We start from the raw sequence: 27,632 nt of genomic DNA, 5'->3' as shown, positions 1-27,632 counted from the left end.
TACACTAAAACCTATGAAAATATAATAAACTTAGACAAAACATGCTAAAAACTAATGAAAATGATGCCAAAAAGTGTATAAAATATCCGCTCATGAAGAGCCCAGCGACATGGGCCACATACTTTGTGAAATAAGAATTGAGTTATTTGAAAGATAGATTAGAAGAGCATTAAATTAAAATGCCAATGTTGTATTGAACTTGAATTAAGGAAATCTAAGAGTAGGAAGGATGAGTATGATATAGGCTTGAATTCAGTCAAAATATGGAGTTATAAATAAGAATAAAAGATGTAATAAGGAAATTGAGTTGATGTGGAGGAACGAATCGATGAATGGTGAGAGGTAGGTATAAGTTGGGGGAACAGTTAAGGATGATGATCGGTAAGCCCAATTTTGAGGACAAAATTTCTTATTTGGTGGGGAGAGTGTAAGAATTGCGGATTAATTATCGTAAAATAATAATAATTTAATTGTCCAAAATAGGTTCAAAATTTTAGAATATTAATTAGAAAATATAAATATTTTTTTTGGACTGAGTAGATTTTTCTGAGTTGGAAAATGTAATTTTCTTCGGAAAATTGCGTAAAAATGCGTACTGGTAAATTAACTGGCAGTACCAGGCTAAATCTGTCAGGTACTGTGTAAGAGCAGTAAAATTAGTAGAAAAATAATTAAAGTTGAAAATCGGGCACTAATTTTAAAGGTTTGGCTCGAAATTAGGCCAAACGGACCAAACACGCTAACGGGTTAGACTGGGCCCGAGTTGGGTCCAAGCCCAACATATATATAAGCCTAATTGAAGGCCATTCTGCCTCATTCTTCATTAAACAACACACACACCAGTAGCTGAAGTGAGGAGAAGAAGAGAGAAAAGTTATTATTCACATCCACATTCAATTGATCATATCTCGAGCTACGGTGCTCCAATTCGTGTGCCGTCAGCGGCTACGTGAAGCTCTTGTCGAGCCCGTTACTCTTATCTAAACTTTTAAAGGTAAGATTTCAAAGATTACTCTCTATTTATCAGCCCTAAGAATTTCGAATTTTTGGGGTTTTATATTAAGTGAAATTTTGTGATTTTGGGTGTTTAGGTATACTCTAACCTTTGGTTCCTATTGGGTTTGACCCAGTGAATCTTGGATAATGTGAGTTTATTCCCAACCCTTGTGAAATTGTAATTTTGATAAAACCCTAGGTTTATTTAGTTATGAATTATATGTATATAGCTTGAATTGGTGTTGTATGGAGAATGTTGGTGATTTGAATTGCTTGGAAGTGGATTTGTTGGCTTGAGGACTTGGGGAAGCTTGGTTTGTACTTTATCTTGGGTTTTTGTGCATATTGGAAATCAGCCAAGGTATGGTTTTGTTTTTCTCTATGTAATATATAATATTTTTGGACACTTAGGCTAGTTGACCATAGGATAGGATTGAAATTGATTGTTGATAATTGCGATGTATGGTGATTTTAATGATTGTGTTAAGTGTGGTAAATAATGATGTTAAATTATGAAATTAGGTGGAATAATGATGATGGTGTAGGATGATAATGAATTTTTATGTGTGTTGATGTTGGAATATGCTTGTGATTAATGAGATTTTTATAAAGTTGGTGATAGTGAATTATTGATGTGCAAATTATAGAGTTGTTGAGTTTATGAAGGAGGAATTGATTGGTATAGGTATTGAGTTAGATGAATTATGATGGAAAGGTAAAGTATTGCATTTGTTTGTGTTTTATGGTGAAATTGAATAGGCTTTGAATTGATTTGGTAGAGAATTTTGGAGGTTTAATAAATTAGTGAACTTTTGGTAAAAACTAGTTTTTGTTGAAATTCAACGGATCATATATTGAGCTACTATTTTTGAAAATTAATGCATTTTATATCAAATGAAATATAATTTAACAAGCTTTAAAATGGTTTAAATTTTGTGGAAATCTAAATTTTGTAGAAAAAGATATGATCGTTGAAAGTTTGGTGTTGAAATCTAAATTCTGTGAATGTTGCAGAATTTGTGATTTCTGGTTTGTGTGCGCACGCACACTGATGCGAGGGTAAATTTAACCAATTAAGAAATTAATAGCGTTGTTAGTATAGTTCTTAACCAGCAAAAATTTGCTCATCAAAGAAAGGGTGTCACAAAATTAGAATGAAAAATACTGGGAGTATGAGTCGTAGGTCGTCTCCCAACGAGTTGCAAGAAAGGGTGCTAGTTTATTAATCAGGAGTTTTCCAAGAGATTTTGAGTTTGGGCAATGAGCACAAGCATGTAATTGTATATTAAAGCAATGAAAATTAAAAGAGATTTATACTATTCAAAATAAAAAAAGCCTTGACTGGGAGAGATTAATTGGAAGTTCTATCCTTGTTGTGATCTCCTAAGTGTAGTATTAAAAAGGTTGTTGTTTTCATTTAGTTAACCCTTACTAAATAAAGGAAAGCCAAGTGATTGGCCTAACTCTTATTCGCAAATCCTAGTCCTCTCCCTTGGGAAGGTCTAGCGTTAGTAAATACAGAACTAGCCAACAACTTCCAGTTTAACCATCACTTAAGCCTTCCAACTCAAGTGTCTCCTTTTTATCAACCCCCATGTCAAGTTGGGGATTTACTCCATTGACATGAATAAAATTCTCATAGAAATAATAGAAGAGGACATGATAAATTAAATTGAATAAGGATTGAAAAATGATTAAAGGGAAAAGAAATAAACTGTATTAATAAATCCAAAATGCAACAAAATTATCTGAACAAGATTAATAAACAACTAACGGAGTAAGGGAATAAGGAAACAAACTAGAATAGCAACTTCCATGGAGGTGATGATTCTCTCAAACCCAAGCAAAAGCAAAAGCAATAAACTAAAATTCTATGAATGTAGAGAAAACCTAGAAGAGGAGTAAATTTTTTATCTAAAAACTAAAAACTGTCCTAATGAGAATGTGTGTTGAGTCTCTACATGTTCTCTGGCCCTATTTTGTGTTTCTGGGCCAAAAGCTAGGTCAAAACTCAACTCAAAATCGCTCCCTGTATTTTCTGTTATTTCTGCAGGTCGCGCATGTCACGCGTACGCACAGTCGCGCGTGCGCGTCGCTGGTCGTCTTGGTGTATCACACGTACGCGTGAGGCACACGCACGTGTCCTTGTGTAAATTCCAATCCACCCGTACGCGTCAGGCACGTGTATGCGTCGATGGAAATTTCTTCATATCGCGTGCAAGCGTGAGCCAAGCGTGCTGGTGCACAAAATTGTGATCTCTAACAATGGCATTCAACTTTGGTATGCGTGTTTATAACTCATCACTTTCTTTACAACCTCGCACAACTAACCAGCAAGTGCACTGGGTCGTCTAAGTAATAAACCTTACGTGAGTAAGGGTCGATCACACGGAGATTATTGGTATGAAGCAAGCTATGGTCATATTGAAATTCTCAGTTAGGCGGATAATATATGGTTATAGAGTTTTCAAATAATAATAATAAATAAACAAAAAATAAAGATAGAAATACTTATGTAAATCATTGATGGGAATTTCAGATAGGCGTATGAAGATGCTGTGCTCTTTCTGAATCTCTACTTTCCTACTACTTTCATCCAATCCTTCTTACTCATTTCCATGGAAAGCTTTATGTAGGGCATCACTGTTGTCAATGGCTACATCCCATCCTCTCAGTGAAAAAGGTCCAAATGCTCTGTCACAGCACGGCTAATCATCTGTCGGTTCTCGATCATGCCGGAATAGAATCCATTGATTCTTTTGCGTTTGTCATCACGCCCAACAATCGCGAGTTTGAAGCTCGTCATAGTCATTCAATCCCTGAATCCTACTCGGAATACCAAAGACAAGGTTTAGACTTTCCGGACTCTCATGAATGCCACCATCAATTCTAGCTTATACCACGAAGATTCTGATTAAGGAATCTAAGAGATATGCGTTCGGTCTAAGGTAGAACGAAAGTTGTTGTCAGTCACGCGTTCATGGGTGAAAATGATGATGAGTATCACGGATCATCACATTCGTCATGGTGAAGTGCAACGAATATCTTAGAACAGGAATAAACTGAATTGAATAGAAAATAGTAGTAATTGCATTAAAACTCGAGGTACAGCAGAGCTCCACACCCTAAATCTATGGTGTGTAGAAACTCCACCATTGAAAATACATAAGTGATGGTCCAGGCAAGGCCGAACGGCCAGCCCCCAAAATGTGATATGAATTCAAAAATAGGGAGAAGGACCCCTAGTACAATTGTAAAAAGTTGTATTTATACTAGACTAGCTACTAGGGTTTATAGAAGTAAGTAATTGATGCAGAAATCCACTTCCGGGGCCCACTTGGTGTGTGCTTCGGCTGAGTGAAGAACTGAAGATTGATGGTTTAGAAGTTATAGTAAACTCTCGTTGTAAGTATAGTTACTAAACCAAGCAATCAACCTTTCTTATAAACGTTTTGGTTGTCACAAGTAACAAACCCTTTTAAAATTGATAACCGAGTATTCAAACCTCGGGTCGTCTTCTCAAGGAATTGCAGGGAGGTATGTTCTTATTATTGGTTATGAGTTTTGTAAATTGGGGTTTTGAAAGTGAGGAACAAGTAAATTAAATGACAAATAAAATAAATAATTAACTATAAAATAAACTCTTGGCAAGATATGAAAATTTGGAAGTCCTATCCTAGTTACTCCTATAAAAATGGAAGTTAATCCCACTTAGTTAACCTTTGCGCAAGCAAGAGAAAGTCAAGTGAACCAATTGGTTAGATTTCCCAAGTCCTAGCCAACTCCTAAAGAAAGACTAGAGTTAGTGGAATTCTAGTTAATTAGCCGACATAACAATCAATCATGAATAATTGATAACTCAAGAGCTTCCAGTTAATCAATTAAAGCCAATAATATAAAAAGCTAAATAAGAATATTTGATATCTGGAATACCTCAATTAACATTCATTCGAAGCAGTCAAATCTAACATGGAAATATTCATAAGCCAGCTGGGCAACATAAATCAAATAGAAATAAAAGCATTAAAGTATCTCAAAGTAAAAGAGAGGGTCAAAATAAAGGAATATTGAACCTGATGTGAAGATGAGATAAATCCCTAATTTCTAAAAATCCTAATCTTAAATCCTAAGAGAGAGGAGAGAACCTCTCTCACTAAAACTACACCTAAACTATGAAAAGTAACTAATTGGCTAGCTCCCCCTTTCGGATGCATTCCTTCACTTCATAACCTCTGGTCTTTGCTTTCTGGACTTGGATTTGGGCCAAAAAGGGCTTCAAAGATCGCTGGGATCGCTTTCTGTAATTTCTGGTGCGTGGCCTCTGTCATGCGTCCGCGTTGGTCACGTGGTCACGTCGTCTAGAGTTTTCCGTGTCACGCGGTCGCTTCAGTCATGCGTCCGCGTCATATGCGTTTCGCTTGTAGTGCGTGATCGCGTCAATCATGGGATCGCGTCATTACCATTTCTCGCTGGCACGCAGCCGCGTCGTCCATGCGGTCGCGTCGATCCCTTTTTGTGCAAACCACGCGTCCGCGTCACTGTCTGTTTCTTCAAAAACTCCATTTTATGCTTTCCTTCCATTTTTGTATGTTTCCTTTTCATCCTTTAAGTCATTCCTGCCTTAGAAGATCTGAAATTACTCAACACACGAATCACGGCATCGAATGGCAATAAGAGATAATTAAAATTAATACTTTTAAAGCCTAGAAAACATGTTTTTTACATACATCTCATAATAAGGAAGGGAAGGTAAAACCATGCAATTTCACATGCATAAGTGGGTGAAGGATTGAATAAAACACTTAAATTCAGCACAAATTATACCATCAAATATGGGTTTATCAACCTCCCCACACTTAAAGAATAGCATGTCCTCATGCTAAATCCAAGATAAAGAGTAAGGTAAAGTGGTGGAATCTCATGCAATGCAATCTATTCTAAATGCATCTACCTAAATGAGTCATGCAAATCTAGTTATTATCTACTTATATATAAAACCTTACATGTAGTTAAATTAATTCACATTCTCATGGAATCATATATGCATAGCCAACCTTCGATAATGTTAAGGCACTTTTACAATTGAGATGGGTAAATAAAATATTTTTCAAACTTACAAGACAATTAATAATAGAAGTAAAGATATATGGTGATGAGCTATTGAACCCTTACTGGATATTGTGTTTATTCTCTAGTCACTCAGTGTTTATTGGGTTAATCACTCTATTCTTCTGTTTATTCTTATTTTCCATAACTTTGTTCTTCATCTAACTAATCAACAATTATAGAATATAGGTATACAAAAATCATGAGGTCTTTGATTAAGGTTGTAATGGGGCCAAGGTAAAGGCAAGGATATATGTATAAGGCTAAGTGAACTAATTAAGTAAATCCTTCATTAGTCTAAGATCTCACCTAACACATGTATTTTGTACAGCAAAGCTTCTTCACCTATTTTCCCATAATTCTCCCATTTTTATATTACATGCTCATATTGTGATTTTTTTTATTACACATGGTAATTAATTTATTTTGACTTCACACGAGCATGCTTCCCAAATTATTTTCACATAACTTAATTAATTAAATTCCCTACTTTTCTATCATCCCATGTTCCCATAAAATTCCCTACACCTTAAATTTCACACAAAATCTATCTTAAGCTAACCAAGGATTCAACTTGGGATTTTTATTTTGTTTTTCTGCTTAAGGCTAGTAATGTGGTTATAGGGAAGAAGGGGATTAAAAGGCTCAAGGGGGCTAACAAGGGTGATGTAAAAGGTATGCTAATTTCAGAGTGGTGAGCTAGAGTCAAACAATGGCCTCAATCACTTTCTTGGTATGTATCTATATTCTATAATCGGACATATAGATTAAAACAAAGTAAAGAACACCAGAATAAATAAGAAGGGCGGAACACACAGGAATAAAATATTATGGTTTAAATGTAATCATACAATTAAGCTCAAAACTCACAGGTTGTGTGTTCTCAAACTCATAAATCATATATCACTTATATATGTCATGCAAGTAGAAATCAAGAGTTCCCATTATTCTCAATGTAAAATATATTGGATGGCTTTAAAGTTTTAGTGTTCCTCCTTGATGAAATGTTGTTAACTAACTAACATGTAATGCTATATATACAAGGGGTGTGGATTGTTTCTATTCTGTTAAAGTCTCTAGCTTATTTCCTTTTTATTTTCAATCTAATCAACTATCATATGCTAAAAAGGACAAAACTATACTAATTAATCCACTTAAAATATGACTAGTAAACTGATGTGCAACTCAAGCTAAAATATCCAACATAGTATACATATAGCTCAAAGTGCATAATGCGAAAATACAATAAAAAGCAAAAAGAGAACAATATGCAAAAATACAGAAAATAGCTAAAATAAGAAGAGAGTCTGTAGTAGTTCACCAAAATAGATGCCAGAGATGGCGACCTCCCCACACTTAAATAATAGCATCGTCCTCGATGCTCACTCAAGCAGGGTGTGACGAAGTGTCATCTCCGAAAGGATGGGCTGCTGGTGTCGCGGTGGTGGTCTGAGGATCTGCGGACTGGATGAGGGTAGAAGGCTCTGTCTACTGTAGAGGAGGGTCTGACTGGATGGGAATCTCGGGATCTGTGGCCTGCATCTGGTGTGGTGCCTCAGTGTGTGGCATAGCCTGCTCAGCCTGTGTGGGTGCCTGCTCCTCATGATCGAATGCCTCTGCCTCAGATGTATCGGAAGGGGTGTCAGGCTCAGAGGGAATGTCACCGCCGGACCGGATCAACAACTTGAGATGCTCATAGCGTCGCTTGTTGCGACGCTCCATGCGGTCCAAGTGGGCAAACAATCGATGCACCAAATGGTAAATAGGCTCATGGGCAGCTGGAGGTGCAGTGGGTGGGGCAGGTGCAGCAGTGGAAGAAGAGGGGGCAACTGAGGGTGTGGCTGTCGCATCGGAAGCAGTAAGGAAGTCAGGTTTGTAGCCCAAGGCCAGAAAGTTCCTGCTGTGAGGAATAATCTTCTTGCACTCAGCAGCAGGTGGCCTCTCATCAGCGTCCTCCCAAGGCACGTCAGCCTGACGGCCTAGTTGGGTAACCAGATAAGGGAAGGGGAGGGTGCCTCTGATATGTACCTTAGCCATATAGTGCCGGATGAATCACGGTAGCTACAGGTCCTTACCCTCCAGCACACACTAGAGGAGGGTGATCATGGCAGCAGGTAACTTGGTCTCATGAGTGCTTGGCATAATAAAGTTACTCAAGATTTGATGCTAGAGCCGAGCTTCATCATTCAAGTATTTCGGCTTGATTCCTTTAGGCATGGTGGTGTTTGTATCCATGACCCATGGGACAGTAGGGTCAAGGGCTATCCTCTCCTTGACAGCATCCCAGTCAAATCTCAGAAAGCGCATGTCCTCCTCAGCCTTTTGGTAACCGTCAGGCTGATCAGACTTAGGTGGAAGGTGCAGAATATCCTCAATGACCTCTTCAGTGACCAGTATCTGTTTGCCTCTGTGGTGCACTGCATCCAGGGAAGTCTTGAAGTAATTGCAGTAAAACTCTCTTACCCATGATGCATTTACCTCAGTCAAGTTTTGCTCTAGGAAGAACCAGCCTCTCTGTTTGATCTGATCGGAGGTGTACTGCTGTAGTTCTGCTGGAATTTTCAAAGTCCTCTCCAGGTACAGATTTCTGGAGGTAGCAAACATAGGAAACTTCAGCTCACAGTACCGGTTTGCAAACTTAATTGGATCATTGGCAGAGAGGAGCTGGTCAGCCTTCTCCTGCGCGGTAAAGTGCTTGTCCCGCCAGGATTCATCATGCAAAAGTTCCAGGAGAGACATAAAGGATTCTCCTCTTTTTCGTTTGCCAGTTGTTGCCTTTTCTTTTCCCATGCGTTGGGTGTCAGACATCCTGAAAAATAGAAATCAAGGATATAATGGAAATAGGAAAACAGGTAGGTGGTGGATGAAATTGTGATTTATGCTTGAATTGTTGTTCGAAATTAATTCCCCAGTAATGGCTCCAAAAAACTTGGTGCTCAATACCATGGTCTAAATATAACCTCACAACTTCGCTCAACTAACCACCAAGTGTACTGGGTCGTCCAAGTAATACCTTACGTGAGTAAGGGTCGATCCCACGGAAATTGTTGGTATGAAACAATCTATGGTCATCTTGTAAATCTCAGTCAGGCTTATCCATGTGGTTATGGGAGATTAGATAATTAAAAGATAAATAAAATAAACAGGAAATAAAGATAAAGTTACTCATGTAATCCAATGATGGAAATTTCAGATAGGTGCATGGAGATGCTGTGTTCCTTTCGAATCTCTACTTTCTTACTGCTTTCATCCAATCCTTCTTACTCCTTTCCATGGCAAGCTGTATGTAGGGCATCACTGTTGTCAATGGCTACATCCCATCCTCTCAGTGAAAAAGGTCCAAATGCTCTGTCACGGCACGGCTAATCATCTGTTGGTTCTCGATCATGTTGGAATAGAATCCCTTGATTCTTTTGCGTTTGTCATCACGCCCAGCAATCATGAGATTGAAGCTCGACACAATCATTCAATCCCAGAATCCTACTCGGAATACCACAGACAAGGTTTAGACTTTCCGGATTCTCATGAATGCCGCCATCAATTCTAGCTTATACCACGAAGATTCTGATTAAGGAATCCAAGTGATACGCAGTCTAGCTTTTTCTTGTAGAACGGAAGTGGTTGTCAGGCACGCGTTCATACGGATGAATGATAATGAGTGTCACGGATCATCACATCCATCAGGTTGAAGTACAAATGGTATCTTAGAACTTTAATAAATCGAATTGAATAGAAAATAGTAGTAATTGCATTAAAACTTGAGGTACAGCAGAGCTCCACACCCTTAATCTATGGTGTGTAGAAACTCCACCGTTGAAAATACATAAGTGATGAAGGTTCAGGCATGGCCGAGAGGCTAGCCCCTAAGTTCTAAGAACTAAACGTTCAAAGATGTCTAATACACTAGTAAAAAGTCCTATTTATAATAAACTAGCTGCTAGGGTTTACAGAAGTAAGTAATTGATGCATAAATCCACTTCCGGGTCCCACTTGGTGTATGTTTGGGCTGAACTTGAATGTTACACGAGCTAAGGCTTATCTTGAAGTTGAACGCCAAGTTGTAACGTGTTTTGGGCGTTCAACTCTGGTTCGTGACGTGTTTCTGGCATTTGGCTCCAGAATACGGCATGGAACTGGCGTTGAGCGCCAGTTAACGTCATCAATTCCCGAATAAAGTATGGACTATTATATATTGCTGGAAAGCTCTAGATGTCTACTTTTCAACGCCGTTGAGAGCGCACCATTTGGAGTTCTGTAGCTCCAGAAAATATATTTCGAGTGCAAGGAGGTCAGATTCCAACAGCATCAGCAGTCCTTTGTCAGCCTTTTATCAGAGTTTTGCTCAGGTCTCTCAATTTCAGCCAGAAAATATCTGAAATCACAAGAAAACACACAAACTCATAGTAAAGTCCAAAAATGTGAATTTAGCATAAAAACTAATGAAAACATCCCTAAAAGTAGCTTGAACCTATTAAAAACTACCTAAAAACTAGGGCTGAGCATGGTTTGGATTTTTTATAAATCCAAATTGGATCCATTTCAGAACCAGTTTTATGGTTCATGAAATCAAACCAGAACTGGATTGAAGAGAGAAACCGGTTTGAAAAAACAAAAACCGGTTTTAAAATTTAAATCCGATTTTACATATAAAACCGGTTATTAATCCAATTTTACATATAAAACCGGTTTTAAATCCATTTTATTAAAATCCAAATCTAAAATCTGGTTTTTTTAAAAAATCCAAATCTAAAATCCAGTTTTTTTAAAAAATCCAGTTTTAAAACCAGATTTTTTAACCAAAAATTCAGTTTTAAAACCAATTTTTGAAAATCCAGTTTTAAAATCAGTTTTTTAAACAAAAATCCAACTTTAAAACTAGTTTTTAAAAATTCAATTTTCAAACCAGATATTTTAACAAAAAATCCACTTTTAAAACCGTTTTTAGAAATTCCATTTTCAAACCATAATTTTTTTTAAAGTAAAATTAATACTAAAGTCATTTTAAAGTGTATAGGTTCATTACAACTAGAATTTGGTTCTTTATAAATCTAATGATAATAGCTAATCTATATAACATTTAATTATTCTCAAGACATCAAAAGAATACCACTAAAAAATCTCTCTAAAATCTCTCTAAATCATCCTCAGGTGCCCAACTACTGCTTCCAGTGCCTTAAGCACCTTCAAGACTTCTCCCTACAGCTCTACAATCCTTTCATCGGCCGCAGCATAAAATGGCACCTCATCTATCATGAAAATGATTTGGCATCAGAAACATTCCAATCTTTTAACCAAAAATGTATTTAAAAAGAATGCTCATTTCGTTAGGTACATAAAAATGAGAACAGGAATCTAAACTTAAGTCAAATTGGACTCTGCACAAAAATTAGGCTCAAGAAAAGAGCATCGACCAACACAAATCTGATTGAACATAGAATTCAGCACACCTTAATAATCCAAAATCACTAGTTGCTGTTAAAATACAGGGAAAATCATAGGTTCATTATGTAAAATTACAGGAGAGAATGCTGTCTCTGGATCTTCCTTCCCTGATATAAGTACCTACAGAAATTTAATCCAAAGAAACAGCAGCCAATAAAACTTCAGCATGATTCATAAACTAATGCATGTTCATATATCTCGCAAGACAGCAGCAGTGTTTAAATAAAAAATTCATATAAATTGACAGTTGTGTACTCAAGAATCTATTGCTGCAGAATCATAATTCAGTTTCTTTTTGCACAAGGCACCATTTTTCAAAAGGGAAAGCGTTTTTATAACTCATAAATTTCTTTAGGGATATGCAGCCTAGTATATCTAATCTAATCATGCAATTAAACATAGGTTCAAAACTTTCCTAAACAACAATAACATGAAATAAAACTAAGATTCATTCAGAGGCCCAGATTGGCAGTAGTAAATCTAACAATTTCGGTTTTTACTGCCTAATTCTGCAGAAAAAGCTTTGGTGTATTTTATTGATTCTCAACTATTCTTAAGCTTAATCTCAGCCCCAAGTGTTTGATTAGCATTCAATCATCACAATATAAAATCACATATTCAGAAGATCAATTAAACATTCGCCATAACATAATCAAGCACAAATCCAGCAACACAAACTCAACCAATACAGCTTCATAAAATCATACTTGCATCCCCTCCCCAGTAAACAAACAATGAACTTTGATATGTTGTATCCTCAGCAATAAACCATTAGCAAAGTGAAATATCCTATGCTTTAACAGTATGCTAGAACTAGAAACCTGGTGCAATGTCTCAACAACAGAGTAGCATGATGAATGAACAGGAACAAAATTCAAAGCTAATTAAAAAATTTAAACACAAGGCAAGGCAAATACCTGGTGCTTGGTGAGCCTCTGCGAATGGCTCTGGTCTTCTTACTTCTTAGGATGGAGATCAAGAGCTTGACGTGTACTTCTTCTTCTTATAAACTTCCCTCAAGATAGCCTTCTACTTCTGAGAAATCACCGTCAACACTTGACCAAAGGACAACCACACAACCTTGCTGCTAACTTTGCTTATGTAAGCTCCTAATTGCAGGAACAAGTGAACAATGCTATATGATAAACACAAAATTGAGTAACTGAATTCATTGTCAATTTGTCACTATACAACAAAAATAGACATACTCTTTGGGGTTTATTTAAAGATAAACAAAAATAGACATTACTTAATGGTAAACCTATCTAACCTTGAGGGTACCCAGAGAACGGAGAAGAACAGAGCTGGGTCACGGCGAGAAAAGGTGGATGGCGCCTTGAGGGTACCCAGAGAACGGAGAAGAACAGAGCTGGGTCACGGCGATGGTAAACCTATCTAACCTTGAGGGTACCCAGAGAACGGAGAAGAACAGAGCTGGGTCACGGCGAGAAAAGGCGGACGGCACCTTGAGGGTACCCAGAGAACGGAGAAGAACAGAGCTGGGTCACGGCGAGAAAAGGCAGACGGCGGAACCGCGGATGGTGGAACAGAGCAGTGGCGCGACGCACTTGTGGTGGTGGTGGCAGCTACGAAACTGCAGTGCCAGTTGCTTGCTCCGGTGCGGCTGTGCCAGCTACGGGTGAAGGAAAAAGGATTTGTGACGGTGCTCTAGATCCGGATTTTTTGAGGATCAAAAGTTAAGAATTAGGGTTTTGTGAGATTTGGATTTTAATTTGGATCTGGATCCGGATCAGGATTAAAACCGTTTAAATGGATTGGACTTAAAACCAAATTATAAAATAAATTTGGTTTGGTTTGGATTTTTTTGTTTAAAATTGGTTTTTTTTAATGGTTTGGTTTGGATTTGGTTTAAAATCCAAATTTTGGATTTTTTTGCCCACCCCTACTAAAAACAATGCCAAAAAGCGTATAAATTATCCGCTCATCACAACACCAAACTTAAATTGTTGCTTGTCCCCAAGCAACTGAAAATCAAATAGGATAAAAAGAAGAGAATATACTATAAAGTCCAAAATATCAATGAATATTAATTCTAATTAGATGAGTGGGACTTGTAGCTTTTTGCTTCTGAATAGTTTTGGCATCTTACTTTATCCTTTGAAGTTTAGAATGATTGGCTTCTATAGGAACTTAGAATTTCAGATAGTGTTATTGATTCTCCTAGTTAAGTATGTTGATTCTTGAACACAGCTTCTTTTATGAGTCTTGGCCATGGCCCTAAGCACTTTGTTTTCCAGTATTACCACCGGATACATAAATGCCACAGACACATAACTGGGTGAACCTTTTTAGATTGTGACTCAGCTTTGCTAAAGTCCCCAGTTAGAGGTGTCCAGAGTTCTTAAGCACACTCTTTTTGCTTTTGATCACGACTTTAACCACTCAGTCTCAAGCTTTTCACTTGGACCTGCATGCCACAAGCACATGGTTAGGGACAGCTTGAATTAGCCACTTAGGCCTGGATTTTATTTCCTTGGGCCCTCCTATCCATTGATGCTCAAAGCCTTGGATCCTTTTTACCCTTGCCTTTTGGTTTTAAGGGCTATTGGCTTTTTCTGCTTTCTTTTCTTTTCCTTTCTATTTTTTTGCCACTCTTCTTGTTTTTTTTTCAAGCTTTTGCTTTTTTACTGCTTTTTCTAGCTTCAAAAATCAATCTCATGATTTTTCAGATTGTCAATAACATTTCTCTTTGTTCATCATTCTTTCAAGAGCCAATAATTTTAACATTCATACACAATAAGATAAAAAATATGAACTGTTCAAGCATTCATTTAGAAAACAAAAAGTATTATCACCACATCAATATAATTAAACAAAATTCAAGGATAATTTCAAAAATCATGTACTTCTTGTTCTTTTGAATAAAAAACATTTTTCATTTAAGAGAGGTGAAGGATTAATGGAATTATTCATAGCCTTAAGACATAGTTACTAAATACTAATGATCATGTAATAAAGACACAAACATAGATAAACATATAACATAAAAAACTGAAAAGTAGAAAAAAATTTAAGAACAAGGAATTAGTCCACCTTAGTGAGGGTGGCGCCTTCTTGAAGGACCATTGATGTCCTTGAGCTCTTCTATGTCTCTTCCTTGTCTTTGTTGCTCCTCCCTAGTGATTTTGGTGCTCCTAATAATTATGTGGGGGAAAATGTATCCCCTGAGGCATCTCAGGGATTTCTTGATGAGGGAATTCCTCATGTTCTCTTGATGTGCAGTCAAATGCTCTTCTACTGAGCTATGGACCCTTGAGATGAATCTCTCCATCTCCCATGACTTGGAGGTGGAAGCTTTTTGTCTTCCCTTTTCTCTTTTTTTTTTCTTTTTTTTAGGTTTCTCTGAATTGTTGATTTTTAGTTTCTCTTGACTTCCTCTTCAGAGTCCTTTCAGGTTCAGGATCTGCTTCAATAAGAATGTTCTTGTCCTTGCTCCTGCTCATATGAAAAAGAAGGGAACAAAAAATAATAATAGAGATCCTCTTTGTCCAAATATAGAGGTTCCTTTATGTGAGTAGAAAAGAAGAAGAATAGGAAGGAGAAGAGGAAAATTCGAACTCAGAGAGTGGGGTGTTCAAATTTTTGGATGAAGAGAAGTGTTAGTAAATAAATAAAATAAATAGAAGGAGGTGAGAGGGATAGAAATTCGAAAAATAAATTTTGAAAAAGGGATAGTAATTTTTGAAAATTAAAATGAAATAAAATTAAAATTAAAATTTGAAATAATTAGTTAATTAGAAGAATTTTGAAAAAGAGGAAGGTAATTTTTGAAAATTAGAGAGAGAAAATTAGTTAGGTGGTTTTGAAAAAGATAAAAGATAAAACAAACAAATAAATCAATTAGTTAGTTGAAAAAGATTTGAAAATTAATTTTGAAAAGATAAGAAGTTAGAAAAGATTTTTGAAATTAAAGTTTGAAAAAGATATGATATGAAAAGATATGATTTTAAAAAGATATGATTTTGAAAAGATAAGATTGAAAATATATTTTTGAAAAGATATGATTTTAAAAGATATGGTTTTAAAAAGATATGATTGAAATTAGTTTTGAAAAAGATTTGAATTTTAAAATCACAATTAATGACTTGACTCACAAGAAATCACAAGATATGATTCTAGAACTTAAAGTTTGAATCTTTCTTAACAAGAAAGTAACAAACTTGAAATTTTTGAATCAAAACATTAATTGTTGATGATATTTTTGAAAATATGATGTAAAGATAAGAAAAAGATTTTGAAAATATATTTGAAAAAGATTTTTGAAATTTTCGAATATGAAAAAAAAATGGAAAAGATATGATTTTTTAAAAAAGATTTTAAAAAGATAAGATATTTATTTATTTTTTTTTTATTTTTGAATTTTTTATGATGAGAGAGAAAAACACTAAAAATACTCAATGCATAAAAATTTTGGATCAAAACACATGATGCATGCAAGAACACTATGAATGTCAAGATGAACACCAAGAACACTTTGAAGATCCTGATGAACATCAAGAACATATTTTTGAAAATTTTTAATGTATAGAAAACATGCAAGACACCAAACTTAGAAATCTTTCATGTTTAGACACTATGAATGCAAAAATACACATGAAAAACACCATACAACACAAAACAAGAAAATATGAAGATCAAACAAGAAAGTTCATCAAGAACAACTTGAAGATCATGATGAATGCAATGCATGAATGCAATTTTCGAAAATTACATGATGAATATGCAATTGACACCAAACTTAAAACTTGACACAAGACTCAAACAAGAAACACAAAATATTTTTGGTTTTTATGATTTTGTTAATTTTTTTGTATTTTCTTTTATTTTTTCGAAAAAATTAATTTGAAGAAAAGAATAAGGAAATTCAAAATTTTTAATAAGAATTCCAAGAATCTTAGCAATGTTAGTATAAAGCTCCGGTCCAGGGATTAGACATGGCTTCATAGCCAGCCAAGCTTTAATTGAAACATCCTATACAATAGCCAATTTGCTGAGAAAGACAAAGAAGCTCTTCTCTAAGGATGAGTGAAACCTCGGTCCAAAAGAATTTAGGCATGGCTTTTATAGCCAGCCAGGCTTCAACATGCTTTATGAAACTCTAGAATTCATTCTTAAAAATTTAGAATAATTTTCAAAAATAGATGAGAAATTTTTGAAAAATATTTTTGAAAACTTTTTGAAAAGAAAATAAAAAAGAAAATTACCTAATCTGAGCAACAAGATGAACCGTTAGTTGTCCATACTCGAACAATCCCCGGCAACGGCGCCAAAAACTTGGTGGACGAAATTGTGATTTATGCTTGAATTGTTGTTCGAAATTAATTCCCCAGTAATGGCTCCAAAAAACTTGGTGCTCAATACCATGGTTTAAATATAACCTCACAACTTCGCTCAACTAACTAGCAAGTGTACTGGGTCGTCCAAGTAATACCTTACGTGAGTAAGGGTCGATCCCACAGAGATTGTTGGTATGAAGCAATCTATGGTCATCTTGTAAATCTCAGTCAGGCTTATCCATGTGGTTATGGAAGATTAGATAATTAAAAGATAAATAAAATAAACAGGAAATAAAGATAAAGTTACTCATGTAATCCAATGATGGGAATTTCAGATAGGTGCATGGAGATACTGTGTTCCTTCCGAATTTCTACTTTCTTACTGCTTTCATCCAATCCTTCTTACTCCTTTCCATGGCAAGCTGTATGTAGGGCATCACTGTTGTCAATGGCTACATCCCATCCTCTCAGTGAAAAAGGTCCAAATGCTCTGTCACGGCACGACTAATCATCTGTTGGTTCTCGATCATGTTGGAATAGAATCCCTTGATTCTTTTGCGTTTGTCATCACGCCCAGCAATCACGAGTTTGAAGCTCGACACAGTCATTCAATCCCAGAATCCTACTCGGAATACCACAGACAAGGTTTAGACTTTCCGGATTCTCACGAATGCCGCCATCAATTCTAGCTTATACCACGAAGATTCTGATTAAGGAATCCAAGAGATACGCACTCTAGCTTTTGCTTGTAGAACGAAAGTGGTTGTCAGGCATGCGTTCATACGGATGGATGATGATGAGTGTCACGGATCATCACATCCATCAGGTTGAAGTATGAATGGTATCTTTGAAAAGGAATAAATCGAATTGAATAGAAAATAGTAGTAATTGCATTAAAACTTGAGGTACAGCAGAGCTCCACAACCTTAATTGGTGTGTAGAAACTCCACCGTTGAAAATACATAAGTGATGAAGGTTCAGGCATGGCCGAGAGGCCAGCCCCCAAGGTCTAAGAACTAAATGTTCAAAGATGTCTAATACACTAGTAAAAAGTCCTATTTATAATAAACTAGCTGCTAGGGTTTATAGAAGTAAGTAATTGATGCATAAATCCACTTCCGGGGCCCACTTGGTGTATGTTTGGGCTGAGCTTGAATGTTACACGAGCTAAGGCTAATCTTGGAGTTGAACGCCAAGTTGTAACGTGTTTTGGGCGTTCAACTCTGGTTCGTGACTTGTTTCTGGCGTTTGACTCCAGAATACAGCTTGGAACTGGCGTTGAGCGCCAGTTAAAGTCGTCAATTCTAGAAAAAAGTATGAACTATTATATATTGCTAGAAAGATCTGGATGTCTACTTTCCAACGCCGTTGAGAGCGCACCATTTGGAGTTCTGTAGCTCCAGAAAATCCATTTCGAGTGCAAGGAGGTCAGATTCCAACAGCATCAACAGTCTTTTGTCAGCCTTTTATCAGAGTTTTTCTCAGGTCCCTCAATTTCAGTCAGAAAATATATGAAATCACAAGAAAACACACAAACTCATAGTAAAGTCCAGAAATGTGAATTTAGCATAAAAACTAATGAAAACATCTCTAAAAGTAGCTTGAACCTATTAAAAACTACCTAAAAACAATGCCAAAAAGCGTATAAATTATCCGCTCATTAGTAGGCAAATAACAAAATAAGCACATAGTGGCAAAGGGGTAGCAAAGTAAGGAAAATGAGTTAAAGAATGTACATTAAGGATTGTATAAGAGTTAAAAGTTCGAGAAGAAAAATTCACAATCCAAAATGTATTAGAATTCATTTTCTGAGTAACAAAGCAGTCACAAATAAAAGTTACAGTGGACTCATATCCAAACAAGGAAATCAGGTTGATGAAGATTCAGATAGACATAGAAAGAGCAAAAATTGGAATTTAAACATAAAAAATGCAGAGTGTGAACCAGGAAATAAAAAAGAATAAGAAAGCTTGCCCTAGTATTCATGAATGGATTTGGTAAAAGCAAAGTAAAGTAGAGTTCAAGTGCCAAAACCTAGACATGAAAGGAAACAAAACAGTCTACAAAAAATTGGGCAGCATTCTGGCTAAAAATTGGTTGTTCCCGGAAAATAAATAGCAATCAGAATAGTTCATATAAAATAGAACAAACTGAAATTAGGTATGAACAAGAAAGAACATTCACAAAAGCAGCATGAACAGTAAGAACAGCATATGAACAATACTAACATCAAAGCAACAGCAGAATTGCAAAAATTATAAAACAAGAAGCATGAACAACACAATTAATCAGGCCTAAATCCTCTATCCAAATCCTAGACTACCTAACCACCTAGAATCCACTACAAACATGCATCTCTACCTAGCCTATTCGGAACAGAAATTGAAAAACGAACGAAAGAGTCACAGGGATGGATCGCTGTATGGTGGAACCTGGTGTGCAAAGAGTAAGGGATAGGACAGAGGGAAGGTAGTGGCGATGTGGCAGTACCGGAGGGAGGCACGGCGGCGCTGGGTGAACGGCGGTGCGGATTCGGTCGTCGGAGGTGGTTGGGGGTGGCTGGCGGAGGGAGGCGAGATTGGTGGGGATTGATGAGAGGGGGCGGTTCAGGGTGGTGGTCGGTGGAGGGGGCAGTGCCGGTCGGAAGTGGGCTGCGGTGGTGGAATGGTGGCGGAAGAGAGAGAGAGGGAGAGGGGGAAGAGAAAGAAGAGAAGAGAGAAGAGGGGTGGTGGTTGCGGTGGTGTCTGGGTGGTTGAGGGTGGATAGCGGCAGCGCAGTGGTGGCTGGTGGTGGGATGGTGGCTGAGAGAGGGAGTTGCAGAGATTGAGAGGGAAGGGGGTTAGGGTTTGGGGGACGACGGGGGATGGTTCGCGTGACATGGGGTTAGTGATCGTGAAGCCACGCGAACGCATGGGTCCCGCGATCGCGTGACTAAGGTGAAATGGGGTTGACGCGGATGCGTGGTTGACGCAATTGTGTGGGTTGGGTATGAGATTGGTGACGTGGATGCGTGAAGCACGCGACCGCGTCGCTAGACTTTGTGCTAGACGCACGATTCCAGCGTCATTTTAGCGCAACTCTCTGTTTGATAAAAGGGGGTCATAAAATCCGCGTGACGCGATCGCGTCTCGCACGCTTTTGCGTGGGATGGGGGTTGTGTATGTGACGCGTTCATGTCAAGGACGCGTACGCGTGGGATGTTTTGTGCTAATCGCACACTAGCCGCACGATTCCAGCCCAACTTTCTGGGCGTTGGATCTTTACGCTAATATCCAGATCACGCGTTCGCATGAATGACGCGGACGCGTGGGAAGTATTCTCCGCAAATGACGCGATCGCGTGGGGCACGCTGTCGCGTGGAACAATTTTGAGCCAAAGGCATACTTCAAGCCGTGCTTCAGCATAACTCTCTGTTCACTTTCTTTTCTTTTTACTGCACTTGTGACGCGGACGCATCAACGATACGGTCGCGTCGGGTGCTCTCTCCTCTCACTTTTTTTATTATTATGCAATTATGCAATTATGCAGTATGCAATGCTAATGAATAATATTCAGGTTCAATTGATGAGCATCCTGCTAGGGTGGCTTGTGCTTGAATTCGTCTAGGAATCTCCACCAGTGTTTGGAATGCCAGCATCCTCCGGGGTCCCAAACAAAGTATGTAAAGCCCTTGTATGAGTTCAAACAGGCTTGCAGGCTCCCAGAGTGTTGAATGTCAGAATAAACTCCAGGATCCCAAACTTTTCTTCTACACCCGTCTTTGTCTTGATCTACATCTTTCCAGCCAGGTGGTGAATAGTCTGAATTCTCACTGCAGTGACCAAATAGCTTCCGAGATCCTTTCAATTGAGCTTGACACCAATCCTTGCACCTCAAATTAAAGTGCGAAGCCTCATTGAATCTTGCATACCAGCTCTGAGTGCGAGTCATTTCCCTTTTGCTCTTAAAGCGGCAAAGAGCTCTAAGCTGGCCATCTGTTTCAAGTAAACCATATTCAAGTGGAAAAGTAAAGATAAAAGCTAAGGATTTTACCCACTTGAGGTTTGTATTGTGTGGTAGTGGCTTTGGGATAGGTGTTTCCAGTGGTTCTGTAAGTTCTACTCCCTTGTGGTCTTTTGTGAATTTCTCTACTTTTTTGCAAACTTTGTCCAATTCCAGCCATGTCCTGGTCAAAGTCTTCCATATCTTCCTCATCACTTGAGTCATAAACAGGAGGTTGAGAAAAGTCGACCTCTGCATCATCTTCATATTCACTTGGGGAACATTCTTCCATCTCAAAGAATTCACTTGCGGATGCAAGTTCGTTACTAAGAGAACTCGACTCATGATCATCGTCATCAAGGAAACTTGCTTCTTGGGTTATTCCGTCCAGTTCTTCAGAAGATATCTGCATTGGAGGCTGCGCAACATCCTCTTTAGCATCAATTGTAACATCCTTGACGGAATTCTCCACAACTCTGGATTCAGGTGGCAGTTCGGCATCTCCTAAATCTTCAACCAACTCTTCTTCTTCTACAATGACAACTTCCTCTACTTGTTCCAGTACGAAGTTATGCTCTTTGCTGTCTACTGGATTCTCTAGTGTCTTCTTCGTGCTGCGTTCTTCATTAGATTCTCTACATGAAGCCATGGGAGTCTGTTGAGTGCCTGAACGTTTGGAATATAATTGATTTATTGCTTGCTCCAGTTGATGAAGGGTTGCATTAAATTGTTTTACTGATTCTTCGAGGCGAACCTGTGATTCTTGGCTTGATGGATATGGACATGGTGCATAGGTGTGTGGTGGTTCTTGGGAATAGTTGGATTGGCGTTGGGGTGGATAAGGGTCATGTGGTAGTGAATGGTGAAAAGAAGCTTGTGAGTGTGGTGGTTCGAAGTTATGTCGAGAGGATGATCTCTGAGCATAGGATGGGGCTTGTTGGTAGTTACAAGGCGGTCCACCGAATCTATCTGTTGGGTATGCATTGTAGAATGGTCTTTGTCCATGATATCTAGGATGATGTTGTTGCCTAAAGGGGTGATCAGATCCTTGTGGCTCCATCCATCTTTGATTGCTTGGACCTTGATGCATAGTCCTGTTATAGCTTCCATTCCTTGCAACAAAATTAGAACCAAACTCAAAGCGAGAGGGGTGAGAATTCATAATAGCTATCAGAAATAAGAGGGAAGAGAGAAAACAAATAAACAAGTAAAAGAAAAATATTTACAATAACCAATAATAAGGCACACGTTTGCAATTCCACGGCAACGACGCCATTTTGAAGAACTGAATATTGATGGTTTAGAAGTTATAGTAAACTCTCGTTGTAAGTATATTTACTAAACCAAGCAATCAACCTTTCTTACAAACATTTTGGTTGTCACAAGTAACAAACCCTTTTAAAATTGATAACCGAGTATTCAAACCTCGGGTCGTCTTCTCAAGGAATTGCAGGGAGGTATGTTCTTATTATTGGTTATGGGTTTTGTAAATTGGGGTTTTGAAAGTGAGGAACAAGTAAATTAAATGACAAATAAAATAAATAATTAACTATAAAATAAACTCTTGGCAAGATATGAAAATTCGGAAGTCCTATCCTAGTTACTCCTATAAGAATGGAAGTTAATCCCACTTAGTTAACCTTTGCGCAAGCAAGAGAAAGTCAAGTGAACCAATTGGTTAGATTTTCCAAGTCCTAGCCAACTCCTAAAGAAAGACTAGAGTTAGTGGAATTCTAGTTAATTAGCCGACATAACAATCAATGATGAATAATTGATAACTCAGGAGCTTCCAGTTAAACAATTAAAGCCAATAATATAAAAAGCTAAATAAGAATCTTTGATATCTGGAATACCTCAATTAACATTCATTCGAAGCAGTCAAATCTCACATGGAAATATTCATAAGCCAGTTGGGCAACATAAATCAAACAGAAATAAAAGCATTAAAGTATCTCAAAGTAAAAGAGAGGTCAAAATAAAGGAATATTGAACCTGATGTGAAGATGAGATAAATCCCTAATTTCTAAAAATCCTAATCCTAAATCCCAAGAGAGAGGAGAGAACCTCTCTCACTAAAACTACATATAAACTATGAAAAGTAACTAATTGGCTAGCTCCCTCTTTCGGATGCATTCTTTCACTTCATAACCTCTGGTCTATGCTTTCTGGACTTGGATTTGGGCCAAAATGGGCTTCAGATATCGCTGGGATCACTTTCTATAATTTCTGGTGCGTGGCCTCTGTCACGCGTCCATGTGGGTCACGCGGTCGCGTTGTCTGGAGTTTTCCGTGTCACGCGGTCGCTTCAGTCATGCGTTCGCGTCATATGCATTTCGCTTGTAGCGCGCGATCGCGTCATTGCCATTTCTCACTGGCACGCGGCCGCGTCGTCCATGTGGTCGCGTCGATCCCTTTTTGTGCAAACCACGCGTCCGCGTCATCCATGCGGACGCGTCACTGTCCGTTTCTTCAAAAACTCCATTTTATGCTTTCCTTCCATTTTTGTATGTTTCCTTTTCATCCTTTAAGTCATTGCTGCCTTAGAAGATCTGAAATTACTCAACACACAAATCACGACATCGAATGGCAATAAAAGATAATTAAAATTAATACTTTTAAATCCTAGAAAACATGTTTTTCACATACATCTCATAATAAGGAAGGGAAGGTAAAACCATGCAATTTCACATGCATAAGTGGGTGAAGAATTGAATAAAACACTTAAATTTAGAACAAATTATACCATCCAATATGGGTTTATCTTTGAGCTTGAGCTTTACACGTGCAGAAGCTTCTTTTGGAGTTGAACGCCAAGTTGTAACATGTTTCTGGCGTTCAACTCTGGTTCGTGACGTGTTTCTGGCGTTTGACTCCAAAATACAGCATGGAACTGGTGTTGAGCGCCAGTTTGCGTCGTCTAATCTCAAATAAAGTATGAACTATTATATATTTCTGGAAAGCTCTAGATGTCTAATTTCTAACGCCGTTGAGAACGCGCCATTTGGAAGTTTATAGCTCCAGAAAATCCTTTTCGACTGCATAGAGGTCAGGATCCAACAGCATCAACAGTCCTTTGTTAGCCTTTTATCAGAGTTTTGCTCAGGTCCCTCAATTTCAGCCAGAAAATATCTGAAATCACAGAAAAACACATAAAATCATAGTAAAGTCCAGAAATGTGAATTTAGCATAAAAACTAATGAAAACATCCTTAAAAGTAGCTAGATCCTACTAAACTCTACCTAAAAACAATGCCAAAAAGCGTATAAATTATCCGCTCATCACAACACCAAACTTAAATTGTTGCTTGTCCCTAAGAAACTGAAAATCAAATAGGATAAAAAGAAGAGAATATACTATAAAGCTCAAAATATCAATGAATGTTAGTTCTAACTGGATGAACGGGACTTTTAGCTTTTTGCTTCTGAACAGTTTTGGCATCTCACTTTATCATTTGAAGTTTAGAATGATTGGCATCTCTAGGAACTTAGAATTTCAGATAGTGTTATTGATTCTCCTAGTTAAGTTTGTTGATTCTTGAACACAGCTACTTTTATGAGTCTTGGCCGTGGCCCTAAGCTCTTTGTTTTCCAGTATTAGCACCGGATACATAAATGCCACAGACACATGACTGGGTGAACCTTTTCAGATTGTGACTCAGCTTTGCTAAAGTCCCCAGTTAGAGGTGTCCAGAGCTCTTAAGCACACTCTTTTTGCTTTGGATCACGACTTTAACCACTCAGTCTCAAGCTTTTCACTTGGACCTGCATGCCACAAGCACATGGTTAAGGACAGCTTGATTTAACCACTTAGGCCTGGTTTTTATTTCCTTGGGCCCTCCTATCCATTGATGCTCAAAGCCTTGGATCCTTTTTACCCTTGCCTTTTGGTTTTAAGGGCTATTGGCTTTTTCTACTTGCTTTTTCTTTTTCTTTCTATTATTTTTTTCGCCACTTTTTTTTCACAAGCTTTTGCTATTCACTGCTTTTTCTTGCTTCAAGAATCAATTTCATGATTTTTCAGATTATCAATAGCATTTCTCTTTGTTCATCATTCTTTCAAGAGCCAACAATTTTAACATTCATAAACAACAAAATAAAAAATATGCACTATTCAAGCATTCATTCAGAAAACAAAAAGTATTGTCACCACATCAATATAATTAAACTAAATTCAAGGATAAATTCGAAACTCATGTACTTCTTGTTCTTTTGTATTAAAAACATGTTTCATTTAAGAAAAGTGAAGGATTCATGGAATTATTCATAGCTTTAAGACATAGTTACTACATACTAATGATCATGTAATAAAGACACAAACATAGATAAAATAAAGCTTAAAAATAAAAAAATAGAGAAACAAGAACAAGGAATGAGTCCACCTTAGTGATGGTGGCGCTTTCTTCTTGAAGAACCAATGATGTCCTTGAGCTCTTCTATGTCTCTTCCTTGCCTTTGTTGCTCCTCCCTCATTGCTCTTTGATCTTCTCTAATTTCATGGAGAATGATGGAGTGTTATTGATGTTCCACCCTTAATTGGTCCATATTGTAACTCAAGTCTTCTAGAGAAGTGTTGAGTTATTCCCAATAGTTATTGGGAGGAAAGTGCATCCCTTTAGGCATCTTCGGGATTCCTTGGTGATGAGCTTCCTCATGCGTCTCTTGGGATCCATGAGTGGGCTCTCTTGTTTGCTCCATCCTCTTCTTAGTGATGGGCTTGTCCTCTTCAATGTGGATGTCTCGTTCTATGATAACTCCAGCTAAGTAGCATAGATGGCAAATAAAATGAGGAAAATCTAGCCTTGCCAAGGTAGAGGGATTTTCGGCTATTTTGTAGAATTCAAGGGAGATGACTTCATGAACTTCTACTTCCTCTCCAATCATGATGCTATGGATCATGATGGACCAATCCACAGTAACTTCGGATCGGTTGCTAGTGGGGATGATGGAGCGTTGGATGAACTCCAACCATCCTCTAGCCATAGGCTTGAGGTCCAGTCTTCTTAATTGAACCGGCTTGCCTTTGGAGTCTCTTTTCTATTGAGCTCCTTCAACACATTTGTCCATAAGGACTTGGTCCAACCTTTGATCATAGTTGACCCTTCTTGTGTAGGGGCGTGCATCTCCTTGCATCATGGGCAAGTTAAACGCCAACCTTACATTTTCTGGACTGAAATCTAAGTATTTCCCCCGAACCATTGTAAGATAATTCTTTGGATTTGGGTTCACACTTTGATTATGGTTCCTAGTGATCCATGCATTGGCATAGAACTCTTGAACCATTAAGATTCCGACTTGTTGAATGGGGTTGGTCAGAACTTCCTAACTTCTTCTTTGGATCTCATGTCGGATCTCTGGATACTTATTTTTCCTGAGTTTGAAAGGGACCTCAGGGATCACCTTCTTCTTGGCCACAACATCATAAAAGTGGTCTTGATGGGCTTTAGAGATGAATCTCTCCATCTCCCATGACTCGGAGGTGGAAGCTTTTGTCTTCCCTTTTCCTTTTCTAGAGGTTTCTCCGGCCTTAGGTGCCATAGGTGGTTATGAAAAAAAACTATGCTTTTACCACACCAAACTTAGAATATTGCTTGCCCTCGAGCAAGAGAAGAAAGAATAGATGAAAAAGAAGAAAATATGGAGAAGAGGGAGAGAGGGAAAGAGATTTTGAATTTTGAGGTAGGTGGGGTTTTTGGGAAAGAGTGGAAGGATGTGAGTGGTGAAGAGGTGATGGGGAAGAGAGATTGAGGTTATTGGTGAAGGGTTTTGGGGAAGAGTGTTATTGGATTATGTGAAGAGAAGAGAAGGTGAGTTGAGGTAGGTGGGGATCCTGTGGGGTCCACAAATCTTGAGATGATTTTGTGGGGTCCACAGATCCTGAGGTGTCAAGGATTTACATCCTTGCACCAATGAGGCGTGTAAAATGCCCTTTTCATGCAATCCTGGCGTTCAACGCCATATTGATGCTTGTTTCTGGCGTTGAACGCCAGCTTCATGCTTGTTTTGGGTGTTCAACGCCTATTTTCAGCATTTTATTTTGTGACTCCACATGATCATGAACCTAATAAAACATAAAAGAACAATAAAAGAAAAATAAAATAAGATAAATAAAAATTGGGTTGCCTCCCAATAAGCGCTCCTTTAATGTCACTAGCTTGACAGTGGGCTCTTATGGAGCCTCAAAGGTGATCAGGTCAATGTTGTAGACTCCTAACACCAAACTTAGAGTTTGAATGTGGGGATTCAACACCAAACTTAGAGTTTGGATGTGGCCTCCCAACACCAAACTTAGAGTTTGATTATGGGGGCTCTGTTTGACTATGTACTAAGAGAAGCTTTTCATGCTTCCTCTCCATTGTTAAAGAAGAACATCCTTGGGTCTTAAAAACAAGTTAGTCCCCATTCAATTGAAGGACTAATTCTCCTCTGTTAACATCTATCACAGCTCCTTCTATGGCTAGAAAAGGTCTTCCAAGGATGATGCATTCATCATCCTCCTTCCTAGTGTCTAAGATTATGAAATCAGCAGGGATGTAAAGGCCTTCAACCTTTACCAACACGTCCTCTACTAATCCATAAGCTTGTCTTACTGACTTGTCTGCCATTTGCAATGAGAATATGGCAGGTTGTACCTCAATGATCCCCAGCTTCTCCATTACAGAGAGTGGCATAAGATTTATGCCTGACCCTAGGTCACACAAAGCCTTTTCAAAGGTCATGGTGCCTATGGTACATGGTATTAAGAATTTACCAGGATCTTGTTTCTTTTGAGGTAAAGTTTGCTGAACCCATGTATCTAGTTCACCAATGAGCA

This window comes from Arachis duranensis, chromosome 4 (assembly GCF_000817695.3).
Source record: "Arachis duranensis cultivar V14167 chromosome 4, aradu.V14167.gnm2.J7QH, whole genome shotgun sequence".
Taxonomy (NCBI): domain Eukaryota; kingdom Viridiplantae; phylum Streptophyta; class Magnoliopsida; order Fabales; family Fabaceae; genus Arachis; species Arachis duranensis.
Note: the sequence above shows the minus strand (reverse complement) of the source record.